Genomic DNA, 18,932 nt, shown 5'->3' with positions numbered 1-18,932 from the left:
CATCCGGAGCGGCAAGCACAAGATAGTCGGCGATGTTGACGGAGGTAACACTCGGAAGCAGAAAAAGAAAGCTCCACCCACACCGCAAGCAGAAGCTGCAGCCGTGACCAATGCCAAGTTCAAGGGCAAAGGGAAGGCGCAGTTTACCCCCAAGAAGAAGCCGTTCAACAATCCCATCCTGGACCAGCCTTGTCCGGTTCACACGAAGATGGACGAAGAAGGCAACCCCATATACGCGAAGCATACCACTCGACAGTGTCGCCTCCTGATCCAGGGGTTCGGCGAGGGACAACCGAGTGAGGAGGATCCTGAACAAGATGAGGAGGATAAGTTGGATCCGTTCCCCCAAGTCCATGCAACCCTCATGATTTTTGCTGACATCGAAAGCAAGAGTCGACTGAAACTGGTGAACAGAGAGATTAACATGGCCACTCCAACCAGTCCCAAGTTCCTGAAATGGTCTCAGACTGAGATACCTTTCGACCAGTCGGATCATCCCGCACATGTACCCACTCCGAGGAGACAGGCTCTAGTCGTCGACCCGGTGGTGGAAGGAGTCCGACTGCGCAAAGTCCTCATGGATGGCGGCAGCGGCTTTAACATCATGTACGCTGACACACTCAAGGGGATGGGCATTCCGATGTCCAAACTCAGCGAGAGCAGCATGCAGTTTCACGGAGTCGTCCCTGGACGGAAGGCCAAGTCACTCGGCCAGATCGCGTTGGACGTCATTTTCGGCTCCGACAAGAACTTCCGCAAGGAGAAGCTGACATTCGAAGTGGTAGACTTCCAGAGTGCTTACCACGCAATCCTGGGCCGCCCGGCGTATGTTCGTTTCATGGCCCGTCCGTGTTACGTCTACTTGAAGCTGAAGATGCCAGGCCCGAAAGGTGTGATCACCATCACGGGCAATCGTCAGCGAGCCGAAGAGTGTCTGCAGCAGGGATCAAGAATCGCCGACCAGCAGATGGCTGTTCTCGAGCTCGACGAGTACAAGAAGACAGTCGACCCCGCCGACCTGATGCGCTCAAAGAAACCAGCTTCTGAGTCCGCATTCCAGTCGGCGAGAGAGACGAAGAAGGTCAACATCCACCCGACGGACGACTCTACTGGCCCGACGAACATCTCCACCACCCTCGATCCTAAATAGGAAGCCGAGCTCACCCAATTTCTCGGTGAGAACTGGGATATCTTCGCATGGAAACCCTCTGACATGCCAGGTGTACCCAGGGAGTTGGCCGAGCACCGACTGCACGTGGATCCCACCGCTCGGCCCGTCCGAGAGCGCCTGCGCCGATCTGCCGCGCACAAGAGGAAGGCAATCGGGGAAGAGGTGGCCAAGCTGCTGGCCGCCAACTTCACTCGCGAGGTTCACCACTCCGAGTGGCTCGCCAATGTTGTCATGGTACCCAAGAAGGACAAGTCGCTCCGAATGTGCATCGACTTCAAGCATCTCAATAAGGTCTGCCCAAAAGACCATTTTCCGCTCCCCCGCATAGATCAATTTGTCGATTTGACTGCGGGATGCGAGCGTTTGTCATTTCTTGATGCCTACTCGGGCTATCATCAGATCCGTCTGTATGGTCCCGATGAGTTAAAAACAGCCTTCATCACCCCATTCGGGTGCTTCTGCTACATCACTATGCCTTTCGGTCTGAAGAATGCAGGAGCTACCTTTATGCGCATGATCCAAAAAAGTCTCCTCGACCAGATCGGTCGCAATGTGGAGGCATATATGGATGATATCGTAGTCAAGTCACGCAAAGGTTCCGACCTGCTGACTGACTTGGCAGAAACATTCGCCAACCTTCGTAGGTACGATATCAAGCTCAACCCAGCCAAATGTTCATTCGGTGTTCCCAGAGGAAAGTTACTCCGTTTCTTCGTTTCCGAACGAGGGATCGACGTCAACCCCGAAAAGATCGGGACCATCGTCCTAATGGAGAGGCCGGTCAGAATACACGATGTTCAGCGGCTCACAGGTTGCCTAGCGGCTTTGAGCAGGTTCATCAGTCAACTCGGCAAAAAAGCACTTCCTCTGTACCGACTCATGAAGAAACCAGATACCTTCGAGTGGACAGACGAAGTCCAAGTCGCATTCGACGACCTCAAAGTCCTACTTTCGACCCAGCCGGTTCTTACTGCTCCGCTCAGTAAAGAGCCCCTTCTTCTATATATCGCGGCTACAAATCAAGTCGTCAGTACTGTTCTTACAGTCGAGCGAGAAGAAGAAGGCAAAGCATACAAAGTTCAGCGGCCAGTGTACTACGTCTCCGAAGTCCTGACTCCTTCCAAGCAGAGGTATCCCCATTGTCAAAAACTTATCTATGGGATCTATATGACTGCGAAGAAGGTGGCTCATTATTTCCAAGACCACTAGGTATCTGTCATTTCTGATGCCCCATTGTCAGAAATTCTCCACAATCGAGACGCATCAGGCCGATTGGCGAAGTGAGCAATGGAGATGCTGGACTGTGACATCAAGTTCGAGGTCAAGAAAGCTATTAAGTCTCATGCCCTGGCTGACTTTATAGCAGAATGGGTAGAACAACAACAACCGACCCACATCTACTCGGCTCATTGGACAATGTTCTTCGATGGGTCTAAGATGTTGAATGGCTCCGGCGCTGGTGTTGTGATCATATCACCAAAGGGTGACAAGCTGAAGTACGTGCTGCAGACACACTTTGATTCCTCCAACAACGAGGCAGAGTATGAAGCTCTCCTCTATGGATTGCGCATGGCCATCTCACTCGGCGTCCGTCGCTTGATGGTCTATGGCGATTCGGATTTGGTGGTCAATCAAGTGATGAAAGAGTGGGACGTCAGGAACCCCACCATGACCACATACTGCAATGCAGTGAGGAAGCTGGAGAAGAAGTTTGAAGGTCTAGAGTTCCACCATGTTCCGAGACTGAAGAACCAAGCAGCTGATGAGTTGGCAAAACATGAATCCACTCGGAGACCAGTCCCGAGTGATGTCTACCTCGAGCACCTCCACCTTCCCTCAGTCAAAGAAGATCCCTTCACAGAGGAACCGGTACAACCCAAGAGCACGACAGATCCGACTGAAGTCGATGTACCTGCTGTGGTTGATCTGGTCATGAAGATTCTGGCTGTCATTCTTGATTGGACTGTGCCGATCATTGTATATATCCTGAGGCAAGAACTTCCAGAAGACGAAGTCCAAGCCAGGCAAATAGTCCGCAGGTCGAAGGCATTCACTATCATTGATGGCCAATTGTACAAGGAGAGTGTTTCAGGCGTTCTTCAACGTTGCATTTCCCGAGAGGAAGGGCAGTTGATCCTAGAGGATATTCACTCGGGAACCTGCGGTCATCACGCTTCTTCGAGAGCAATCATCGCCAAGGCGTTCAGAGCCGGTTTCTTTTGGCTGCAGGCAAACGAGATGGCCAAAGATATGGTCGACCGATGTGAAGGCTGTCAGTTCTACTCCAACAAGTCCCACAAGCCAACATCTGCATTGAGGACAATCCCTCTTGTGTGGCCATTTGCAGTTTGGGGATTAGATACAGTCGGACCATTCAAGATAGGCCAAGGAGGCTACACACATCTGTTGGTGGTAGTCGACAAGTTCACAAAATGGATAGAAGCCAAGCCCATCAAGAAACTCGATGCCTCAACAGCTGTCAAGTTTGTCACAGACATCATTTCCAGATTCGGGGTACCTCACAGCATAATCACGGACAACGGGACAAACTTCAACTCGGACAGATTCAAAGGTTTCTGTGCGAGTCAGGGTATCCGAGTAGATTTTGCTTCCGTAGCACATCCTCAATCCAACGGACAAGCTAAGCGGGCGAATGGGCTTATTCTTCAAGGTTTGAAGCCCCAACTCCTGCGAGAGGTGGGACACGCTGTTGGCGCGTGGGTCACCGAGTTACCTTCAGTGCTTTGGGGCCTCCGCACCACCCCGAACAGATCAACGGGGCGATCACCGTTCTTCCTCGTTTATGGAGCAGAAGCGGTCCTTCCGAGTGACCTTCTTCATAATGCCCCACGAGTCGAATTCTTCTCCGAAGCTGAAGCAGAACAAGCAAGGCAAGATGGAGTAGATCTTCTAGAGGAGGAACGCGAGATGGCACTAACTCGCTCAACAATTTACCACCAAGATCTGTGACGCTTTCATGCGCGTCACGTCAGGAGTCGCACATTCCAAGAAGGCGACTTAGTGCTCCGAGTGGATCAGCAAAGACCCCACAAGTTGGCTCCGGCCTGGGAATGGCCTTTCATCATCTCCAAAGTGCTGAACAACGGAGCATACAGACTCAACAACATTCAGAGGGAGACAGACGAGCCGCGTGCATGGAACGGAGACCTCCTCGAGCGCTTCTATACGTGATCGTCGACTGAAGCAGTGTAATGAACAAGTGTTGATGAAATAATATACAGCAGATTCAGTTTTTTGCAGATTCAGAGTTTTTCCACGGTCGCAGACTCCGGTCACGCACACAAAAAAAAACTTAGTTGCGATCCTGAATCGCCTAAGTTTTAACTTTCTCCGAGTGTGCACTAAAACGTCGCACTCGGAGACTTAGCTGCGATCCTGAATCGCCTAAGTAATAACTTCCTCCGAGTGTGCTATAAACGTCGCACTCGGGGACATAGCTGCGATCCTGAATCGCCTAAGTTCTAACTTCCTCCGAGTGTGATCTAAACGTCGCACTCGGGGACTTAGCTGTGATCAAGAATCACCTAAGTTCTAAATTCCTCCGAGTGTGAACTGCACGTCGCACTCGGGGACTTAGCTGCGACCCTGAATCACCTAAGTTCTAACTTCCTTCGAGTGTGCTCTAAATGTCGCACTCGGGGACTTAGCTGTGATCAAGAATCACCTAAGTACTAAATTCCTCCGAGTGTGTACTACACGTCGCACTCGGGGACTTAGCTGCGACCCTGAATCACCTAAGTTCTAACTTCCTCCGAGTGTGCTCTAAACGTCGCACTCGGGGACTTAGCTTTGATCAAGAATCACCTAAGTACTAAATTCCTCCGAGTGTGCACTACACGTCGCACTCGGGGACTTATCTGCGACCCTGAATCACCTAAGTTCTAACTTCCTCCGAGTGTGCTCTAAACGTCGCACTTGGTGACTTAGCTGTGATCCTGAATCGCCTAAGTACTAACTTCCTCCGAGTGTGCTCTAAACGTCGCACTCGGGGACTTAGTTGTGATCAAGAATCACCTAAGTACTAACTTCCTCCGAGTGTGCACTAAACGTCGCACTCGGGGACTTAGCTGCGATCCTTAATCGCCTAAGTTCTAACTTCCTCCGAGTGTGCACTACACGTCGCACTCGGGGACTTAGCTGTGATCAAGAATCACCTAAGTACTGACTTCCTCCGAGTGTGCACTAAACGTCGCACTCGAGGACTTAGCTATGATCCTTAATCGCCTAAGTTCTAACTTCCTCCGAGTGTGCTCTAAACGTCGCACTCGGGGACTTAGCTGTGATCAAGAATCACGTAAGTACTAATCTTCTCCGAGTATGCACTAAACGTCGCACTCGAAACAACATTCAAACACAAGAGTAAACGCTTTCATTCGGATTCCAAAATTCTCAAAAAGATAGCTAACTCGGTGCGGATCAAGCTTACCCACACTGATTTAAAAGTGTGACAGCCAACAGAAGTGGCCAAAGTACTTTACAGATAAACACTCGGCATACCGAGAATAAAGTTTTCTTACGCGTCAGCTGGGCCGGCGTTAGGACTGGAGGGCTGCACGAAAGTGTCCAAGTCGATTTCGTCGGCGATGCGGGTAGCACTCTCAAGGAACGTCTCCATGAAGTCTTCGAATCGAAGCTTCTTCGTGTTGGTGACCTTCTATGTCATCAGTTTTTCCTCACGCACCTCCTTGCAATGGACTCGGACCAAGGACAGTGCAACATCTGCACCGCAACGCGCTACCGATTTCTTCCACGATTGCACTCGGCTCGGAATCTCCTCCAGTCGCGCGATCAGGTTCTCCATCTCCTGCCGCGACTCGTCTTCTGGCCAAAGTTCCTTGTCAATTCGGCCAACGACCTCTCTCAGTCGACCGATGAAAGGACCCACTTTGCCTACGCAGATATGCGCGCGGAGCAGATCCCGATTGGCGTCCTCGCCGAGTGCACGTTGTCCTGAATGGACCGCTCCACAGCCGCTGCTTCAGCTTCAGCATCTACGCAAAAATCTGCAACAAAAGGACAAGCATACGATAAACGTCGCGTGTCACGCACACGGTACAAGCACTCGGCAAAACATAAGACTTACCAGCCAGACGAGTCATCATCTGCCCAGCCCAGTCGTTGGCATACTTCTCGTGAGCTATGCATCGTCTATTTAGGACGGCCATCTGATTCGTGTGAGCAGTCCTCTGTTTCCTCATTCTTTCCACTTCCTCAGTCACCACCTTGTTAGCTTCACGAGCCTCCTCCAAAGACTTCTCTCGCCCCTCCAGAGCATCCTTCATGCCGGCCATTGCGAGCATAGCCACATCAAGCTCACCAGTGAACTGGTTCCTCTCCGCTCTCAGGGCCTCATAGGCCGTCCCCATTACACAAGTTTTCTGCCACCAAGAAACAAGGGACAATCAGCAAGTTCAACAGTTAACAATCTAAGTTCTTCAGACCCCTGCAGACGCAAGCAGTCGACAGCGGTCTCGGGGACTACACCCAGTGGGTTCACTAAGAGTGACCCCACTGGCATGCAGCTCAAGCAGGCCTGCCCTATTGAGATGCATGTTATCACCTACGCCTCCGAGGCCAATACTACCCGACCTGAGTACAACTTACTCTCGGGGACTCTTACCGTAAGTGCACTCCGACTGCAACAATTACTCGCACTCGGTAATCCTATATACAGACACAATCAAACTCAAGGCAAAATGTATAAAGACAACTGTCGGTGCAAGCACTCGACAGAAGTCTCGGGGACTACACCCACTGGGTTCACTCAGAGTGAACCCATTGCAAACAACAACGGCTATTCAAGAACACCCAGTGGGTTACAGGGGACAAGTAAATACTTACTAGACCACTTACTCGGATATTATCGCGCAGCTCCAAGCTCCGCTGGTACAAGGCCGCAATGGAGTCGTAGGCCCTCTTGGCTTCTCTAGCCATCAGCACCGCCTGCACCATAGCCCCCTTGGCCGCTCCCACGTGCTCCTCCGGAAGACGCTGGATGCTGAATTCAGCATTCGACAAACCTGGAATCGTCGGAGGTTCCTGAGGCATCCCGAGGTCCGCCCCAGTCGGCTCCTCATCCACCAGCACTGGTTCAGTCGGTGGCGGCACCTCTGTCGGCAGCACGTCGGCGGCGAGAGCGGCAGCGGGAGGAGCAGCCTCAAGAACAGGCTCCACAGCTGGGTCGGCTCTCCCCTGGTCGCCCTCATCCAGGCAGATCGCCCCTGACAGGCCGAATGACACGAGGTCTCAGAAAAAGAAAGAAGCACCTGGATGGGACGCGATAGTATAAAACACTCGACGTTCTTACAACGCACCTTGATGAGACGAGACGACGTTGTCCGTGTCCATGGGGTCGTCTTCCTGACGCGCCGGAGAGGTGGCAGAAGTAGCAACCCTGTCGAGTGAGATCCATTCGGCCAGTAAACAGAAGTTCACTCGGATATCAGAAATAATTGAAAGCTGAGTACACTTACGTGGAGGTGACGGGGACAGCGACCCTCATTCGCGGCAGAGCCTTCCGAGGTTTCGGCCCACTCAGCTTGGGCGCCTTAGAAGTTTGGCCCGCGGGCTCAGCGGCGACATCCCTTGTCCTCTTAGTGCTTCGAACACTCGGGACCACTCGAGCAGTAGGCGGAGCACTCGAAGACGCGGGAGGAGCTAAGGGGAGAGCGGGCTCGTGTCGGCGCTTGGTCCGATGCTCCAGTTGCGGAGGTGGCGAGTCCTGCTCCTCGTCTTCTTCCTCTTCCTCGCTGCTCTCCTCCACCGATTCCCCGCTGTCGGAGACGTACTCGGCGCTCTCCACACTGCCCTCCTGGCTGCCTTCCTCCTCTTCCTCCTCCGGATTCCCATACGAGGCGGGGGAGAACCAGTTGGTCCACGCCTACATAAATTTCAGTCGGAAACATTAGACATCACACGGAGATATAGACAAACGACAGGAATTAAGATAGTTCAACGCACTCGACAAGATCTACTCACCTGATTCGGTGGAGGATGATCCGCGCTGTAAGGCTTCACTCGCCGAGCTCCTTTGGGGTTCTCGCAGGGACCCGTGATTTGGAGCACCCACGAGGTCACCCTCTCCTCAGTCACGCCCACCACGTTAGTCCGAGTGGAGTCTTCGGGCCCCATGTAATGCCACATGGCATGGTCGTGAGCCTGCAGAGGCTGGATCCGCCGACCAAGGAAGACTTCCAGCAGGTCTATACCGGTGACCCCCTCCTGACGACGTCCACGAGTGCCTCAACCAAGGGCTGGATGTCATTCTTCTCTGCCTTCGAGAGCGCGAGCTGCTTAGGCGGGGCGGGCCGATCTAGACTAAAAGGAGGCAACCCAGTCGACTCATTCAGACAGGCGATATCCTGGCAGTAGAACCATGTCGACTGCCAGTTCCTAACCGACTCACTTAACTAGAGAGCGGGATAGCTACTCCGACTCTTCTTCTGGAATCCTAAACCCCCGCAGAGCTGGAGGAGGTGCGTCTTATCATCCGACTGGCTAAGTCGTTTGATGGTTTGGGATCGGGCGGAGAAGATGTGTTTGAACAAACCCCAATAGGGATGGCAGCCGATGAAACACTCACATAAAACTATGAAGGCAGAAAGATGAGCAATGGCATTCGGAGGAAAATGGTGAAGTTGGGCTCCGAAGTGATTCATGATGCCCTTGAAGAAAGGATGCGGGGGCAAAGAAAAACCTCGGTGGACGTGGCTGAGCAGCAGGACGCGCTCCCCCTCCCGAGGCGCTGGCTCGACCTCGTTCTCCGCTGGCAGCCTCCAGGACTTGTGCACGATCATCCCGTGCTCCACAAGCTGCAGCAGATCCCCCTCCATCTCCGTGGAGGGGAGGAAATCGCCCTGAATCCATCCCGCCGGCAGCGGCCACTGTCGCCGCTGAGCAGGCGCCGCCGTCTTCCCCTTCTTCTTCCTCGCCTCCATCTTGCTGGTCTGACCCTTGGTCATGGCGGCAGCTGCAAGCCCTCGGGAGGAAGGAGAAGGCAGGAGTGTAGGAGCGCTGGGGGTGGAGAGAAGGATGGAGCAGGCGAGAGCAAGGGATTCGACGAGCGTAACAGAGAAGCCTCGGCGCCGAGATTTATATAGGGTTCCGACTGGGTCGCTGGCATGTGGCCCCGAAACCTTATCCCCCCGACCCACCGCGGCGATATTAGTGGAGAGGTTGAAGGCCCGAGAATCGATGTGTCAGGCGCTACTCGAGCGCGCTGGCGTCATCCCCGCTGAACGCGCGGAATCCGAAATTTGAGGATCCCGAAAAATCCGGCGCTGTCAGTTGACCGGTCGCATCAGAAGATTCCGCCGAAGCACTCGGTTTCCGACAGTCTGTGTCGCGAGTACTTCCACTCGGATCGTCGATCAGAAAAGTCAAAATGGACCGAGGCAAGCAACGCCCAAGCTGAGTCCGCTCCAGTCGGATCCAACTTCAAATATCGCTTCGCCGTTCCAACCCCAATCCATTCGGGGACAAATGATGGGGTTATAGTCCTGGGGTAGGGTCATAGGCCTGCCCTATAGGTCCTACCCAAGGACTACCCCTCCCAAAGGACAAGGGCCTTAGTCAGTTCCGACTGAATTAAGGAATCCCCATCATCCAGTCGGTAGCAGATCCTCGATGACGTCTAGTCGGAGAGTAACATTCGGAGCGTATCTAGCTCACCGACTGGATATCACTCGGTACACCGTGACCCCTGTGGGGGGAAACGGTTGTACGTTTCCAGGTGCATTTAATAGCATTTAGGTCGTCCGTTACCTGTAACGTACACATTCAATCGCCACTACTCCACCCCTGAATCAGAACCGTTGTGGAGGGCAGCACACTCTATATAAGCCGCCCTCCCCCACTGGTAAAGGGGTTAGCAAATCATTGTATTCCATATTCCACTCGACAACAAGCTCCGAGAGCACTGAGACGTAGGGTTGTTACCTCCACCGCAGAGGGGCCTGAACTCATACAACCTCGCCGTAGCTAGGACTCTGCCCATCTCATTCGTACCCTACACATCTACTGTCAGGCTTATACCCACGACACTGGCCATCCGGATACGTCCGAATATCCGACTGACGGTTTTAACCCTTCAGGTGAGCAACAAGGCAAGCACCCTTTTGATCATCCCGATATAATCCCATGTTCCTGCTCTTGCTCCCACTTATTGCATTAGGACAAAATATATCAAATGCTTTACTCCGGTAACTGAACCTATTCCTTTGCATGACCTGTCATTGTCATAGTAAATAGCCAAACCTTGCAACCTAGCATAACTGGTTGTTGGTTGAGCCATTATGTGTCTTATCCTGCTATGCTTGCTATGCCTAGAGTTGTGTCAGGTCTATTTCCACTAGGTGATGAACATGACTGGATGGATGTGTTCTAGTGACAAAGAATAAGTGTGGAACTTGATTTGGTAAAAGTACCGATGAAAGGCTATGTAGGAGTACATGGCGGGTTGTTTCATTAGAACCGTCCTTAGGAACTGAGTTCCATGTATGTAATCCAAGACTAGATACTACCACACATTGGGATACTTAATTGACCCTCTCGGCTTATTAATCGCCTAGTACTCGGTCCAGGAGTTGCAAGTAGTTTCTGGTGTTTATTGTCATGTTGGAGGCCATGCATAGTGCTGACCTTAGAGGTGGACTTTGATGCGGTAGGCAGTGGCACGGTGTACCAAGTGGCACCCGGATGTTGGGCTTGGGAACTCTACGCACATCATTTGGGGCCGTGGCGGAAACCTCGGCCGGACTTCCGTGCGGGTTCACTCTCAAATAGGCGATAAACCTGGACTAGGTATTAGCGTGGTTAACGGTCATGGCCGACTCCCTCACTGGGCTTCTCCTTGACGGCTGCCGAGCTGCATGACGTGCACATGGCGATAAGTGGCGAGAGCATGTGTCAAAAAGTACACCCCTGCAGGGTTACGATCTATTCAAATAGCCACGTCCGCGGATATGGACTACTTGGAGACATATGTTGTTCATAGACAACCTTAATGGCTACTCATAAAAGTATCAAGATAAGTGTGAGTATCATGTATGGAATTTGCGTAGGGAGACGGAAAGGAATGCATGATAGTGTATTGTTGTGGTGGTAGTGGACTCATGTACGACTTATCAAAGTTGTTTAAAATCATTTAAAATTGTAGTTTAGTCTAGCCAAGAGTCAAAGCTGGCTTGCTGCATGAAACCCCACAACCCCCCTGTGTTGATACATGTGCATGAGTAGGTAGATCTGTTCTAAAGTCTTGCTGAGTACTGTTGTACTCATGTTTGTTTAATAAATGTTGCAGAGGATACTGCTACTGCGACAACAGACCTTCCCTGACAACGGCGCCAGGAATCCTTCTGTCACAGGCTACGCCTATAGGGACTTCCTTGGAAAATATGCAAAGGATTTACCCGCGGCCTTGGAGCCTTGCATTGGTGTTCCCTTGAAGAGGAAAGATTGATGTAGCACAGCGGCGGTAAGTATTTCCCTCAGTTTTGAGAACCAAGGTATAAATCCAGTGGGGAGAATCGCGTCGAGTCGCAAGTACATGCACAAACACAAGAGCTTGCACCCAACGCTATGAAGGGGTTGTCAATCCCTTATAGATTGTTTGCAAAGTGAGAACTGAAAGCAAAAAGTAAACAAAGCAAAGTAAAACTGAAAGTGGAGACGATAGTTGTGAATAGACCCAGGGGCCGTAGTGTTCACTAGTGGCTTCTCTCATGAAAGCAAGTAGATGATGGGTGAACGAATTACTGTCGAGCAATTGATAGAACCGCGCAAAGTCATGACGTTATCTATGGCAATGATTGTATCTATAGGCATCACGTCCAAAAGAAGTAGACCGATACCTTTTGCATCTACTACTATTACTCCACACGTCGACCGCTATCCAGCATGCATCTAGTGTATTAAGCTCATAAGAACAGAGTAACGCCTTAGGCAAGATGACATGATGTAGCTGGACAATCTCATATCTATGATAAAAGCCCATCTTGTTACCCTTGATGGCAACAACACGATGCTTGCCTTGCTGCCCCTTCTGTCACTAGGAAAGGTCACCACACGGTATGATCCCAAAACCAAGCACTTCTCCCATTGCAAGAATCATAGATCTAGTTGGCCAAACAAAACCCAAGACTCGGAGAGACTTACAAGTCTATCAAATCATGCATATAAGAAATCAGCAAAGACTCAAATATAATTCATAGATAATCTGAACATAAATCCACAATTCATCGGATCTCGACAAACACTCCGCCAAAGAAGATTACATCGGATAGATCTCCATGAAGATCATGGAGAACTTTGTATTGAAGATCCAAGAGAGAGAAGAAGCCATCTAGCTACTAACTACGGACCCATAGGTCTGAAGTGGACTACTCACGAGTCATTGGAGAGGCGATGATGTTGATGTAGAAGCCCTCCAACTACAAAGTCCCCTCCGGCAGGGCACCGGGAAGGGTCTCCAGATGATATCTCGTAGAAACGGAAGCTTGCGGCGGCGGAAAAGTGTTTTCATGGATGCCCTGATTTTTTCTGGCATTTTAGGGAATATATAGGCGAAAGAGCTAGGGCAGGGGAGATCCAGGGGGCCACAAGCCTGGTAGCCGCCGGCCCCCCTGGTGGCGACTACACGGCTTGTGGGCCACCTGTGGCTCTCCTGCATTGGCCGTCAAGTCCCCCGATCTTCTTCTGTTCTTAAAAAAATTATTTCGGGGATTTATTCCGTTTGGACTCCGTTCCAAAATCAGATTTGAAAAGAGTCAAAAACACAGAAAAAACAGGAACTGGCACTTGGCACTGAATTAATAAGTTAGTCCCAATTAAGATATAAAAGGTATATAAAACATCCAAAGTTGACAAGATAACAACATGAAACCATAAAATTATAGATACGTTTGAGTCGTATCAAGCATCCCCAAGCTTAACTCCTGCTCGTCCTCGAGTAGGGAAGTGATAAAGAATGAATTTTTGATGCTTTCATGCTACCTAGCATAGATGTCCTTTGTAACTCCTCTTATGTGACGTGAATGTTCAGATCCATTAGATTCAAAAGAATAGTTTGCTATTGACGTGGAGACAATAATAATTCAAGCAAACTAGCAAGGTAATCATGAACTTTCAAAATAACAAGGCCAAAAGAAAGTTATCCCTACAAAATCATATAGTGTGGCTATGCTCTATCATCCTTTCACAACGAATTTAAATCATGCACAACCCCGGTATTGGCCAAGTAATTGTTTCCACACTTTTACTTTCTCAAACCTTTTCAACTCTCACATAATACATGAGCGTGACCATGGTTTTAGCACTATAAGATGAATTGAGTGTGGTGGAGGTTGCAAGACAAACAAGGATAAGATGGTCACATTAACTAGGCATATCAATGAGCTATGGAGATGCTCATCAATAGATATCAATGTGAATGAGTAGGGATTGCCATACAAATGATGCACTAGAGCTAAGAGTATGTGAAAGCTCTTAAACAAAACTAGTGGGTGTGCATCCAACTTTCTTGCTCATGAAGACCTAAGGCAAATTTGAGGAAGCCTATCATTGGAATATACAAGTCAAGTTATATAATGAAAATTTCCGACTAGGTATATGGTGGTGACAAAACGAGAGACTCTCAATCAAGAAGATCATGGTGCTTAATAAGCACAAGTATGGAAGGATAGTAGCATTGTCCCTTCACTCTTTTTCTCTCATTTTTTTGGGTGGGCTGTTTGGCCTCTTTTTTTTGGTGGGCATCTTTGGCCTCTTTTTGTAAATCGGCTTCGCTAGCCTCTTTTATTTCCTCACATGGGACGATGCTCCATCTATGATGATCATCACACTTACAACTCAAAACTTAGAGCAATGATGACTCTATATGAAATGCCTACGGTAGTGTATCGTGACAATGATCTAGCATGGCATAGATATTAATGGAAACGTCATGCTAGCTATCCTATGATCATGCAATGGCAATGTAGAAGTTGTGGCACATGTCATGGTGGTAGTTGCATGGCAATATATCTCGGAATGGCTTTGAAAAAGCCATAGTAGGTAAGTATGGTGGCTGTTCTGAGGGAGGCTATACGGTGGGTTTCGTGCACCGGCGAAAGTTGCATGACACTAAAGAAGATAGTGATGGTGGAAGGTGAAAGTGCATCTAAACCATGGACTCAACATTAGTCATGAAGAACTCATATACTTGTTGCAGAAGTTTTAGTAGTAATCGAAACAAAGCATTCAATGCATACTCCTAGGGGAAGGGTTGGTAGGCATAAACCATCGCGTGATCCCGACCGCCACACAAAGGATGACAATCAATAGACTAATCATGCTCAGACTTCATCACATAGCCGTTCACCATATGTGCATGCTACGGGAATCACTAACTTCAACACAAGTATTGCTAGATCCACAACACCTTACTAATATAACTTCAATATTACCACAACCACAACTCAAAACTAATTGAGATGAATCAAACATCTCTAACTATTCAATGCACATGAAGGTGGAAGTTTGCATATCCCTTTGGATAACTACCCCTTTTGAGACTGATTTCATAGCATAGATCAACTACCAAGCCACGCGCTTCCGTTCTCTAAAAGATATAAGTGAAGCACATAGAGAAAAATCAACTAGCTCAAAAGATATAAGTGAAGCACATGTGAGCTGAATTGTCTAACCGAAGGATATAAGTGAAGCTCGACAAAATTACGGTGAGTGCATTTCTCTCTCTAGGTGTGCAACAAGGAAGATTGTGACACAGCAAAAATAAAAGAATCCTACGATACAGGATGCTCCAAGCAAAACACATAACATGTGGTGAATAAAAATATAGCCCCAAGTAACGTTACCGATGGATTGAAGACGAAAGAGGGGATGCCTTCCTGGGGCCAAGCTTAGGCTTTTACGACATCCTTGAATCAACTTGGGGTGCCTAGGGCATCCCCGAGCTTGAGCCCTTACCACTCTTTATCTCTTTGTCGATAAGAACTTCACCCAAAACTTGAAAACTTCACAACACAAAACTTAAACAGAAACTCGTGATAACATTAGTATAAGAAAGCAAACCATCACTTCCTTAGGTACTGTAGAAAACTTAAATTCTACTTACGTTGATGTTGGGTTACTGTCTTTTCAATGTTCCATGGCTAATACCCCCCGATACTATCCATAGTTTCATCAAAATAAGCAAACAACTCAACAAAAAGAGAATATGTTAACAACAGACCAGTTTGTAGCAATCTGTATACTTCGTATACATCTGGTACTTCAAAAATTCTGTAAAATTACGACAGTCTGAAGGATTTGCGTAGCAATCAGCAGCAAAAATAATCAACTCAAAATCTCTTACAGAAAAATATGAAAATTCTTTTTGTGAGCAGAAAGTTTCTGACTTTTCCAGCATGACCAAACGATCATCCCCAAGACTAATCATAACGGTTTTACTTGGCAAAAACGCAAAAGAAACACAAAAAACACAATCATAACAGAATTATGAAAGTGTGGAAATCATAAAACAGAAAAGAAGGATAGATTCGTTGGGTTGCCTCCCAACAAGCGCTATTGTTTAACGCTCTTAGCTAGGCATAAGGATTTCAATGATGCTCACACAAAAGACAAGAATTGAAGCACAACGAGAGCATCATAAAGCATGTGAAAATCACATATAAGTCTAACATACTTCCTATGCATAGGCATTTTATTGGAAAACAGATTGTCAAGACAACCAATAGTTGCCATATGCAAGGAAGAAGAAAGAGACAATAGCAATCTCCACATAACGAGAGGTGATTTAGTGATATGAAAGTTTCTAGCACCATATTTTCCTCTCTCATAATAATTACATGTGGAATCATATTCGAATTCAACAATGTAACAATCACATAGGATATTCTTTTCATGATCCACATGCATGCATAGTTGACGCTCTTCAAAAATAGTGGGATTATCATCAAATAAAGTCATGACTTCTCCAATCCCAATTTCAATATTGTTGCAAATATCATTGCAACGAGTAGTGGAGAAAGCAAAACTAAAATCCCCAAGCTTAGGGATTTGCATATTCTTAGCATGGTTGTCACTAATAGAATTTATAGTGAAACCATTGCAATCATGCTTTTCATCCAAGGAGCCCTGATGAATCACTTCATAAATTTCTTCCTCACAATTTTCGGATTCACGCATCTCAAGCAAAACTTCATAAAGATAGTCAAGTGCACTCAACTGACTAGCAATTGGATCAACATAATGGGATCTCTTAAAGAGAATAGCAAGTGGATGAGGATCCATATCACTAGATTTTCAGCAAGCGAAGATGCAAGCATATTGAAGGCACATGGCACAAAAGCGAACAGAAAGCAAGCGATTGAAAAGGCCGAACGAAAAGGCGAACAAAAAAGGCAAACAAAAAAGGCAAAGTAGAAAGGCAAATGAAAACGGCAAATGTGAAGTAGGAGAGAGGAAGACGAGAGGCAACTGGCAAAAAGGTAAATGCAAGAGATGAGTTTGTGACACCTACTTGGATAGATCTTGACTTGATCTCTCCTCCCCGCGCCAGAAATAGGCGTGTTGACGGGAGATTATTCTTGTCTTGATATTCCTCGGCTAGTTATCCTCCTCCCCGGCAATGAGGTCAGAAATCCTTCTGCTAGTGCGACAACAGACCTTCCCTGGCGAAGGCGCCAGGAATCCTTCTATCACGGGCTACGCCTATAGGGACTTCCTTGGCAAATATGCAAAGGATTTCCCCGCGGCCTTGGAGCCTTGCGTTGGTGTTCCCTTGAACTGGAAAGGGTGATGTAGCACAATGGTGGTAAGTATTTCCCTCAGTTTTGAGAACTAGGGTATCGATCCGCTGGGGAGAATCGCGTCGATTCACAAGTACCTGCACAAACACAAAGAGCTTGCACACAACGCTATGAAGGGGTTGTCAATCCCTTATAGATTGTTTGCAAAGTGAGAACTGAAAGCAAAAGGTAAACAAAGCAAAGTAAAAGTGAAAGTGGAGACGATAGTTGTGAATAGCCCCGGGAGCCGTAGTGTTCACTGGTGGCTTCTCTCATGAAAGCAAGTAGACGGTGTGTTTACGAATTATTGTCGAGCAATTGATAGAACCGCGGAAAGTCATGACGTTATCTATGGCAATGATTATATCTATAGGCATCACGTCCAAAACAAGTAGACCGATACTTTCTGCATCTACTACTATTACTCCAAACGTCGACCGCTATCTAGCATGCATTTAGTGTATTAAGTTCACAAGAACACAGTAACGCCTTAAGCAAGATGACATGACACTACTAGGAAAAGGGCTATAGATGATATAGACACTAATGGCGCACCAAACAAGTAGTGCGCCACTACTATATAGTAGTGGTGCACCATGTGCAGGTGTGCCATTAGTGTGATGGACACTAATGGCACACCACACACTCGGTGCGCCACTACTATTTTGTTTTTGCAAAACTACTAATGGCACACCACCAGCTGCTGCGCCATTAGTAACCAGGGTTACTAATGGCGCATCTGTAGGTGGTGCGCCAATACTATATTTTTTCTTTTGTAAAACTACTAATGGCGCAGCACCAGGTGGTGTGCCATTAGTAACCAGGGTTACTAATGGTGCATCTGTAGGTGGTGCGCCACTACTATTTTTTTGCAAAACTACTAATGGCGCACCACCAGATGGTGCACCATTAGTAACCAGGGTTACTAATGGCGCATATGTAGGTGGTGCACCATTAGTAACCTAGGACCAGCTAGATATTTTGAACAGCCACCTACCACACTCACTTTCCCACTTTCATTCTCTCCACCTCCTCCTCCAAGCTTGTCTCGGGTGCCTCCTCCTCCTCACCTCATTTGCATCATAGATTCACCCAAATTAAGTGGTTAAGTTACCGTTTTTGATAGGTAACTCAGGGGAAAGCTTTTATGTTGTAGATCTACTTTTTTCTCCCTCCAACAACGTGCACATGCACGTTTTATGGCCTAGCTAGATCTACGTATGTTTGTGGTGTTGCATATGTTTGTGGTGTTGCATATATGTTTGTGTTTGCAGGTACCAAATTAACTGTTCATGGGACATCAAAGGTGGCTTCGCGACGATGACTCCCCGAAGACGCCCCCTTATGAGGAGCGGCGAGGAAATATACGAGCTGTTGAAAAATTGGAAAGAGTGCCCACCGCCAGGAAAGGCGCCACAGCCGGGAAAGAAGCGAAAGGCACCAGAGCCGCTGCTGAAGGTATGGAAAACGAGGTCTGTTTTCTAGGACTTGCCGTACTGGAAGATCCTCCATGTGCCTCACAGCCTTGATGTCATGCATATCACGAAGAACGTGTGCGAGAGTCTGCTTGGTACCCTGATCAACATGCCAGAGAGGACCAAAGATGGGCCGAAAGCAAGGGCAGACTTGAAATCAATGGGTATTAGGGAGGAGCTTCACGCTAATAATGATGATGATGATGATGATGATGATGAGGCGAAGCGGGACACAGAAAGTCGTCGCAAAGGCAAAAAGGTCAAGAAGACCGGAAATGACTTCCCTCCCGCGTGCTTCACTCTAAGTCAGGAGGAGATCGATCAGTTTTTCACCTGCTTCGTAGGAGTAAAACTTCCTTATGGTTACGCGTGGAAGATAAGCAGATACCTAGACTCTGCGAAGAATAAGTTCAGCGGGATGAAGTCTCACGACTGTCACATGCTGATGACGCAGATACTTCCAGTTGCAATCCGTGG

The sequence above is a fragment of the Hordeum vulgare genome, chromosome 3H, assembly GCF_904849725.1.
Source record: "Hordeum vulgare subsp. vulgare chromosome 3H, MorexV3_pseudomolecules_assembly, whole genome shotgun sequence".
Classification (NCBI taxonomy): Eukaryota; Viridiplantae; Streptophyta; class Magnoliopsida; order Poales; family Poaceae; genus Hordeum; species Hordeum vulgare.
Note: the sequence above shows the minus strand (reverse complement) of the source record.